Here is an 8,668-nt window from a genome sequence, read left to right on the forward strand (position 1 = left end):
AACCTCTGCCTCCTGGGTTCAGGCAATTCTCCTGCCTCAACCTCCTGAGTAGCTGGGATTACAGGCACGCGCCACCATGCCCAGCTAATGTTTTGTATTTTTAGTAGAGACGGGTTTCACCATGTTGACCAGGATGGTCTCGATCTCTTGACATCGTGATCCACCTGCCTCAGCCTCCCAAAGTGCTGGGATTACAGGCTTGAGCCACCGTGCTCAGCCCCAGAAGAAAGCTATTTTATTCTAGGACTCTGTTCCTCTTGTGTTAGATTGGCTGTAGCGCTATTAAATGTGCTGACAGCTAAAGATGCTCTTTGGGTTTTTTTTTTTTTTTTGACTTTAATTGGGGTACTGTGGATTCTTTTGGGTATCTGTTGACAGCTAGGACCTTTTCCCTAGGAAAACTTAGAATGTTAATTTTGCAAACTTCTTTTGTTGGGAGGGGGTTGCAATTGATATACCCTGTAGTAAATTTCAATTGTGAGGGGCCTATGCAAAACGCCCCATAGGATCAGTAGCTCTGTTCTGTAGAATGTTGACTGTGACATCCTAGACCAGTGTTGGCAAACTTTTTCTGTAAAGGACCAGATAGTAAATATTTACGGTTTTGTGTTTTATACAGTCTTTATTACAGTTACTTATCTCTGCTCTTGTACCATGAAAGCATCTACAAATAATACAGAAATGAATGAGCCTGGTGGCTGTGTTCCAATAAAACTTTGTTTACAAACCAAGCAATGGGCCAAATTTGGCCCACAGGCCATGGTTTGCCAACACCTGTTTTAGAACATTAAATATAAAGCTCTAATTGATTTACTAGATGTGTAGAGTACTTCCATTTTAGTGACTATTGAGCTTAGCTGCTGTTGAGGCAGATTAGGAAAATGGACATAGGAAACTGAATTTAGAAAGGATGACGACTCTTTAGTCCCATGAAAATTGCTTGTTAAATTCCTCAGGTAAGTATGAATTGTTCTGGAAGCTGATAGAACAGTTTTCTTCAGATCAAACTGAGTACTTACTTTTTCCATTTCTATGCAATCACCCACATAATTTACTTCAATTTGGAAATAAGTGTCACACTTCTCTTAGTTGTTAACTATATCCTTGGATTAGGTTATTTGCATTTTCTTTCTTTCTGTAATGTGGTTTATACACAAGAAGAATCATGAATCCAGATACTAGTCAATTTGTTTCTCTATTCCCTGAACTGTACTGAGATTGGGGAATTTGGGAGGTCAGACTTACCTCAAACAAAGAAGAAGGCACATAGAATTCTTATTTTCCAACTCATTCATCTCAATTATTTGTTCACACTTTAAAGAAGTAGGAAAGAGTAGTTTGAAGTCCGAATATTTGTTCTCAGGTGTTCTTTGAGTTCCCTGTTCTCACTGCAAAAGAAGACTCAGGCCTACTCCTTTTGTGCTGCCCCAGGGATGTGAGAGGAGTACTTCTCTTCTTTTAATCACCAGTAACTTTCAACTTTAAGGGGCCTTTGCAAAATGCCTCCTTTCTGATGTAATTTTCTTGGGTTGCTGGCCCTAGTTGAATTTCTGGGCCCTGTAGCCTCTACTGGAAGTCCTGTCTTCTCTATAGAACCAGAACAGGTGTGTAATTTGCTTCACCTTTGGTTAGCACTTGCACCCCATACAGAATGCTATAAAAATGACTGTCTTCTAGTGACCAAAGCTTTCTCATTTTTTTTTTCTTCCAGAACAATAGAACACATTTTGGTTAAAGCTATAGTCTCTTTATTATTTAGAAACATTCTTTTTCTTGCTGCACCATTAGGCAAATATACATTATGCTTAGAATGATACTTGGAGACTCCTTAATAGGGCATATTGAAGTATTTGATCTGGAAGTTTACCTAAAAGAATGTTTTCTCTTCACCTAGGGAAACAAAACCTGAATTCCAGAGCCTTCAAAATGAAATTATCCTTCCAGGGGAAGCACACTGCCACCAAATACGTCACTCACCAGCTGTTCCTGGTGTTATTTTTCTGAGGTTTAGAGAGTCATTGTTTACGGCTATGCAAATATCATTGTAACATTACAGATTTTCTAATGAAGTAGATTGAAAACAAGACTTTAGCTGGGGGTAATCTTTTCAGTTTCTGACCCAAATTTCTTTTTCAAGCAAAATTCCTCTGAAAGCCTCTTTCCTATAGCAGTGATGAAGGCACTAGCCTAACCAGAAACATAAAGTAAAAAACTCTGTAGTAGGGAATTTTTGTTGGTAGGAAATTAGTATCATCTTGTAACACATGCCTAATTCCTTGGGACTTTAGGTATCTTGACATCACTTGCGTTATCTTTTGAACTTGGACATTGAGCCCTTTATTTTTGGGAGTTTACAGTTAAATTTTGGAATAATTATGTCATAGCTCCTTCCCTTCCTCCCTTGCTCCCTCCCTCCCTTTCCTCTTTCTCTCTTTTCACTCTTGTTGCCCAGGTTGGCATGCAATGGTACAATCTTGGATGCCTGGCTCATTTTCATATTTTTAGTAGAGATGGGGTTTCTCCAGGTTGGACTGGCTGGTCTCGAACTCCTTACTTCAGGTGATCCGCCTGCCTCAGCCTGACAAAGTGCTGGGATTACAGGCGTGAGCCACTGCGCCTGGCCGAATTGTGTTGTATTTCTTTCTTAGACCTTGTCAATATGAACAGAATTTTTTTGTAGGCAGTTAATCTTGATGTGCTCCATAGCTTTCCTGAGTTTATATTTTTGCATTTTTGAGATTCAGGGTCTTTTTCAAGGAAGAAGGCTAATGTTTAAGGCTTGGAGGTTGAATTTAGGGAGTGTATTGGCAAGTTTAGGCACTTACTTGTGTCTTAATGTGGGAAACAGAACTTCCTAAGTAATCTCTAGAGTTTGTGGCTTAGACCAGGCCTTCAAAAGTTTTTTCTGTTTTCCTTTGCTGCAGTTGGTTGTTATTTCTCTGCCAGTAACAGATGACCTGGACTGACTTAATGCTTTTGTGGAAAGGAACTGATCTGGTCATTTTCATATATCAAAAATCAAAGTCAACAATTTTGTATCAGTCTGCCTAAATGAACCCTATTGTTTCCAGTTCTTAAAAATGTAAGGGCTATCTAAGTTTAAGCAAATCCCTCATTCAAAACATGAGACCTTATAATAAGAACTTCCTTTGAAGATGAGCAGCAAGGTTGGGTATCTGATTTCACTAAGTAATATTCTATTGTGGTCAGGAATGAGTAATTGGCATCATTTAGTCACTACCAATATTTGTATTGGAGTCTACAAGATATTTCAACAAAGTAAGTCAAACCATACTGTCTTAGGGGATTGTCGCTGGACTTTGGAATTTAAGGCTGCACAGTGATGTGAAGTCATGTTTGGGGACTGGAAGAAGAGAAAAATGCAAAGGGTGATGATAAATTAGGAACTCTTTGGAGGATCAAGCTGATTAAAAAAAAAAGCTGTTAGACCTATATATCCTTTAATTTATTTGCAGTGTTACTGTATTATAGAGATGATTTCCTGTGGGAAATCCCATCAAAAAGCCAAACCTTTATTGTTATTTTTCCTTAAAAATACTGAGCTATAAGTAGATTCAGAGAGTGCCATTAATTTGGATATCAGAACATTTTCTTTTGTATCCCTAGTGTTATTGATTCAAAAGAGTTACCAATTCAGGCAGATGGCTGAACAAAAGTAAATGATTAATGGGAAATATGATGGTTGAGGAAAAGGAACAATACGCCTAAAGCATTGTGAGAATATACAACTCGTTTATCAGCCACCTCTGGGTAAAAGAAACACAAATACCAAAACCTGAGCTCCTTAACCTTTGGTTCCGGAGGGCAGTTTCATTTGTAAAAAAGGTGGATGTTAGAGGTTACTTGATGAGCAGACTTCTTTCCCATAATGAAGAGAACTGTGAATGTTCTTAGAAATACACTACAGGTCTTCTCCAGAAGACCTAGACTTTATAATTTTAAAATATAATACACCTAGTTTGAAGCTTCAGAAGCAGTAAATTATGGGGAAGAAGTAGTTGTTTTATTTTTTTTCTGATCTCAAGTTGTTTGTTCTGTTATATGTTCAATACTTGGGGAGATAAGAGTGAGGTACAGCTGTGGTTTTCAGTCCATGTTCAGTGGTGCCCCTGAGGGTCTCTTGTTTTGAACAGAAGGGAAAGAGAGTGTGATGAAGGTCAACCCTGCCTATCTGAACCTCCATCAACCTCCAGTCAGAATATCTGGCTTCTAATATTATTCCTTTTAACTGGAAGTCTCTGTGGCCATTAAAAGCCTGGGAACGCTGGCTGAAATGACCACTTCAGCACTTTAAACAGTCTCAAATGTGGGAAATTTTATATCCAACCATGGCTGTGAGTTCCTGGCTTTTGCAAGTAGGCTCATAGAGATAGGGAGATAGGTGACAAGAAGACAGGGTCATTTATTTTAATTGAGCATAAATCATCTTGAAAGGAAAGTGCAGGGAATTGATGTGTGACAGATATGCATGATAGCTCCTTACATGGGCTATTTTCCTAAAGTGGTTGAGAATGACCTGATCTTTGTTCACTGTCTCAGTGACGAGGAGTGGAGTGACTGGGCTTTTCATATGCAGGGGAATTTTTACATTTCTAGGTTTGCAGAGGCAGGAGTTATCATTTTTGTTCATTGATCTATCAGAAAAAAGCAAAAGCCCTTTGGACAATGTTGACACAGACAGGAGTACGGTCTGAGACTCAAGCTAACAGAGCTACCCCTTGCTGCATTTTACAAAGGTGTTGTAGGTGGAGAAGGGGAATGGAAACCTGGTACAGCCTTTAGAAGCTGGAAGCTATGGTGGTGTATCTGTCATGAACTGCACACAAGGGAATGCTTAAACACCAACTGAGTCATATCAGGTGCCTTGTACACACACATAAAGAGTCTGGTGAATTCTGACAGTGTTATGTTTGCCACAAGAGCAAATTTAACAGCTGGGGTTTCACAGCAACTGTTTTAGAACACTATTTGTGCCAAAAATTTACATTGGGCAGAAATTTGTAGTGTTCTTGGCCAATCTCTGCATAAAAAAGCAACTTGAGGAGGTTTGATTATGAAAATTCAGTTTATCTCCTGTATTACCTCGTGTTTGATTTATTCTTTAGTCTCAAATTTATTTTCTGAGTGAAGTGACTTTCTATATGAACTGAAATGATGTTTTAATAGAATAATAGGTATTTTTAGAGGAAAATTTTTTGTGTGTAATTAACTTACACAACTAGAACATATTTCCTATGATACTGAATCATCAACTTGAGTCATTTAAAGCTGAAAGAGGTGTTAGGAATGTAGTTTCAAATTATTTAAATACATGAACAGTTTTCTATATATTTTGTGAAAATCTTGAGATGCTAGATAGAATTTCTTTATGGAATTGAACTTGACAAGAATTTTAATAAAAGGTGGATTTCTTCAGCTTTCTTTGTGCTTCAGTTTCATAGCTGAAAATGCTGCTTCCATTTATTAATATGGTCTTTGTACGAAAACACAGCAAAATGTTTTCTTACCTTCTGTAAATTTTGTGATAGACACATATTATTTGTATATATGATTGATTGTTTGCTTATGTTGCACCCCAAAGTTATTTTTAAACCATGTTTATTGTAAAGAGAGCCTTTGGGCAAGTGAAAAATACCTGGATGCTAGAATGAGGTAGTTCCAGAAGCTAGTTAGGAGCTTGCTACCTCTTCTTGGTACCTGAAATATTCTGAAAGGAGATTGGAGAGGTCATATGCACCCCTGTCTTTCAAAACCCATCTCCAGCACTTCAACATAGTGTCTCTGGAGAGTTTGAAATAAAAGAATGAATGCTATTCTGTAGATATCCTCACTGATGCTGCCATCTTTCCTACCAGGTACAGCACACTGCTAGCTTTTTCTGAATGGAATCCCTTCTTTGTGGATTGCCGCATTGTCTCTTTGTGAATGAGGCAGGCTGAACTGTATGTAGAGCATGGAATTCATTAGAAGTTTATAAAGTAAAGACCTGTAAAGGATGTGGGTGGAATGTTTCCATGCTCTTGAGGTGAATATTAAATTTAAATTCTAGCCTTTGGGAACTCTGTGCTTGTGAGCTAAAGAAGGAAAGAAGGAGTTGGGGGTACATATCTAACTTTGTGTTTTTCTATATGGAAATATATGAGCATCAAGTGATAACTTCAATAAAGCCTCAGGATTCTATTTAAAATACCTGTTTTGTGGGACAGCATGCCTTTGTTATCTTTGCCTGTTGGCTTTAGTGGCACCAAACATTTTAATTTTAGGCTAGCTTTCCTGTTACCCAGGTTGTGTGCATTTTTTTTTATTTGAACTATCGTTTATCATTAGTAATGATGTTATCTCAAAATCCTAAAGCCAAGGAAATAGCCAATATGCAGGACTTGCAGTAGGTATAAGCATTAGTGTTAATGTAGGTTAAGTTTTAATAGTGTTCCCAGAAATATACTGAATTGAGGGAAAATGTAGCTTTAAAGAAATTATGTTTGTTTTTAACATTTAGAGACACCACCTGTCCTGGGTCCCTTTTCTTGAGAAATTCATCTTTTCATGCAAATACCATAGACGGGGGACAAGCCTGGATGATTGGCTTCTATCAGGCAGTCGACAAGGAATTATAATAATTGCCAAAGGTGAGGGTAATTTTGCCTTTCAAGTATGTAGGTCATTCTGTGGTGAAATTTCCATCACATCTTGTAAAAAACAACCTTCTCTTTTCCCTCCTTTTTTTTTTTTGAGATGAAGTCCCACTCTTTCTCCCGGGCTGGAGTGAAGTGGTATGATCTTGGCTCCACACCGGGTTCAAACAATTCTCCTGCCTCAGCCTCCTGAGTATCTGGGATTACAGGTGTCTGCCACCACACTAATTTTTGTATTTTTAGTAGAGATGGGGTTTCGCCATGTTGGCCATTTCCCTCCTTTCTAATCCAAGATCATATTTTTTAAAAGTAGGTTTCTGATATGCTATGAATTTTTTTTGCGAAATTGCGTTTTTGGCCAAGGAAATGGCTGAGATGTCATAACCAAGTGGTTTTCCATGGTTCATCTGGCTACCATTCTGGGTCCCCTCTGACCACCTCAAAAAGAAAATGAAAAAAATTGGGAGAGTAAATCAAGCTTGTCCTCCTCTTTTAATGAGGAATTTTCACATTGGCTTCCTTTCTCAGAATATTCTTCAGTTTTATACTGCTGATGAGAAAGGAACAAGATGCAGACTCTGTTAACTGGTCTCCAGATGTGTGTGTTTGTGTGTAAAACTTCACACTGTGTGTGTTGTGTTCAATGTTGTGTCAGTCTACAAACTGACTCAAACAATAGTTTAAAAGATAGAGAAGACAGTGATAATGGCAAAAAAACCCAACCACCTCTTTCCATCAAAGTTCTTGCTATGACTTTCATAGCTGGGACAAGTAACATTAAGTATTCAGGAGCAAGGTGTTCTTGAAAGAAATGGTGTGTTGATCTCATAAGAAAATGTACAACCAATAAAAGACATTTTAAAAAGTGCAGTGAGTCTGTACATTAATCGAGTTGTTCATGGAAACCCCGTGCTCCAGGAAGATGGTATAAAAGTCTCTTCAGGTAAAAGCTTTCCTGGACTATATATTCTTGTCATCCTTTCTCTATACTTCTCCTATTTCTACCACCCCACTTCCAAAACAGAATAGGACAAAACCCAACAACACAACAGTATTGCAGTTGTATTAGTCTGTTTTCATGCTGCTGATAAAAACATAACTGTGACTGCACAATTTACAAAAGAAAGTGGTTTAATTGTGCTCCCAGTTCCATGTGGCTGGGGAGGCTTCACAATTACAGTGTAAGATAAAACGCGTGTCTCAATATAGTGGCAGACAAGAGAAGAGAGAGAGAGCCAAGTGAAAGGGGAACCCCTTGTATGACCCTCAAATCTCTTGAGACTTATTCACTATCATGAGGATAGTATGAGGGAAACCACCCCCATGATTCAATTACTTCCCACTGGATCCTTCCCACAACACATGGGAGTTATGGGAGCTACAATAATTTGGGTTGGGACACAGCCAAGCCATATCAGCAGCCCTGAAGGCTCATTAGAAAATCATTTCCAGGCCGGGTGTGGTGGCTCATGCCTATAGTCCTAGCACTTTGTGAGGCAGAGGCAGACAGATTGCCTGAGCTCAGGAGTTTGATACCAGCCTGGGCCACATGGTGAAACCACATCTGTATTAAAAATCCAAAAAAATTATCCAAGTGTGGTGGTGCACGCCTGTAATCCTAGCTACTTGGGAGGGTGAAGCATGAGAATTGCTTGAACCTAGGAGGCAGAGGTTGCAGTGAACTGAGATCATGCCACTGAACTCCAGTCTGGACGACAAAGTAAGACTCTATCTAAAAAAAAAAAAAGAAAGGAAAAAATAATTTCATCTCTAGTCTACTTCAGACTCAATATTCTTCCTTCCTTCCTTCCTTCTTTCTCTCTCTTCTCTTTTCTTCTCTTCTCTTTTCTTTCTTTCTTTCTTTCTTTCTTTCTTTCTTTTTCTTTCTTTCTTTTTCTTTCTTTCTTTCTTTTTTTCTTTCTCTCTCTTTCTCTCTCTCTTCCTTCCTTCCTTTCTTTCTTTCTCTTTCTTTCTTTCCTTCCTTCCTTCCCTCCCTCCCTTCCTCCCTCCCT

The sequence above is a fragment of the Cebus imitator genome, unplaced genomic scaffold (genome assembly GCF_001604975.1).
Source record: "Cebus imitator isolate Cc_AM_T3 unplaced genomic scaffold, Cebus_imitator-1.0 Scaffold229, whole genome shotgun sequence".
Classification (NCBI taxonomy): domain Eukaryota; kingdom Metazoa; phylum Chordata; class Mammalia; order Primates; family Cebidae; genus Cebus; species Cebus imitator.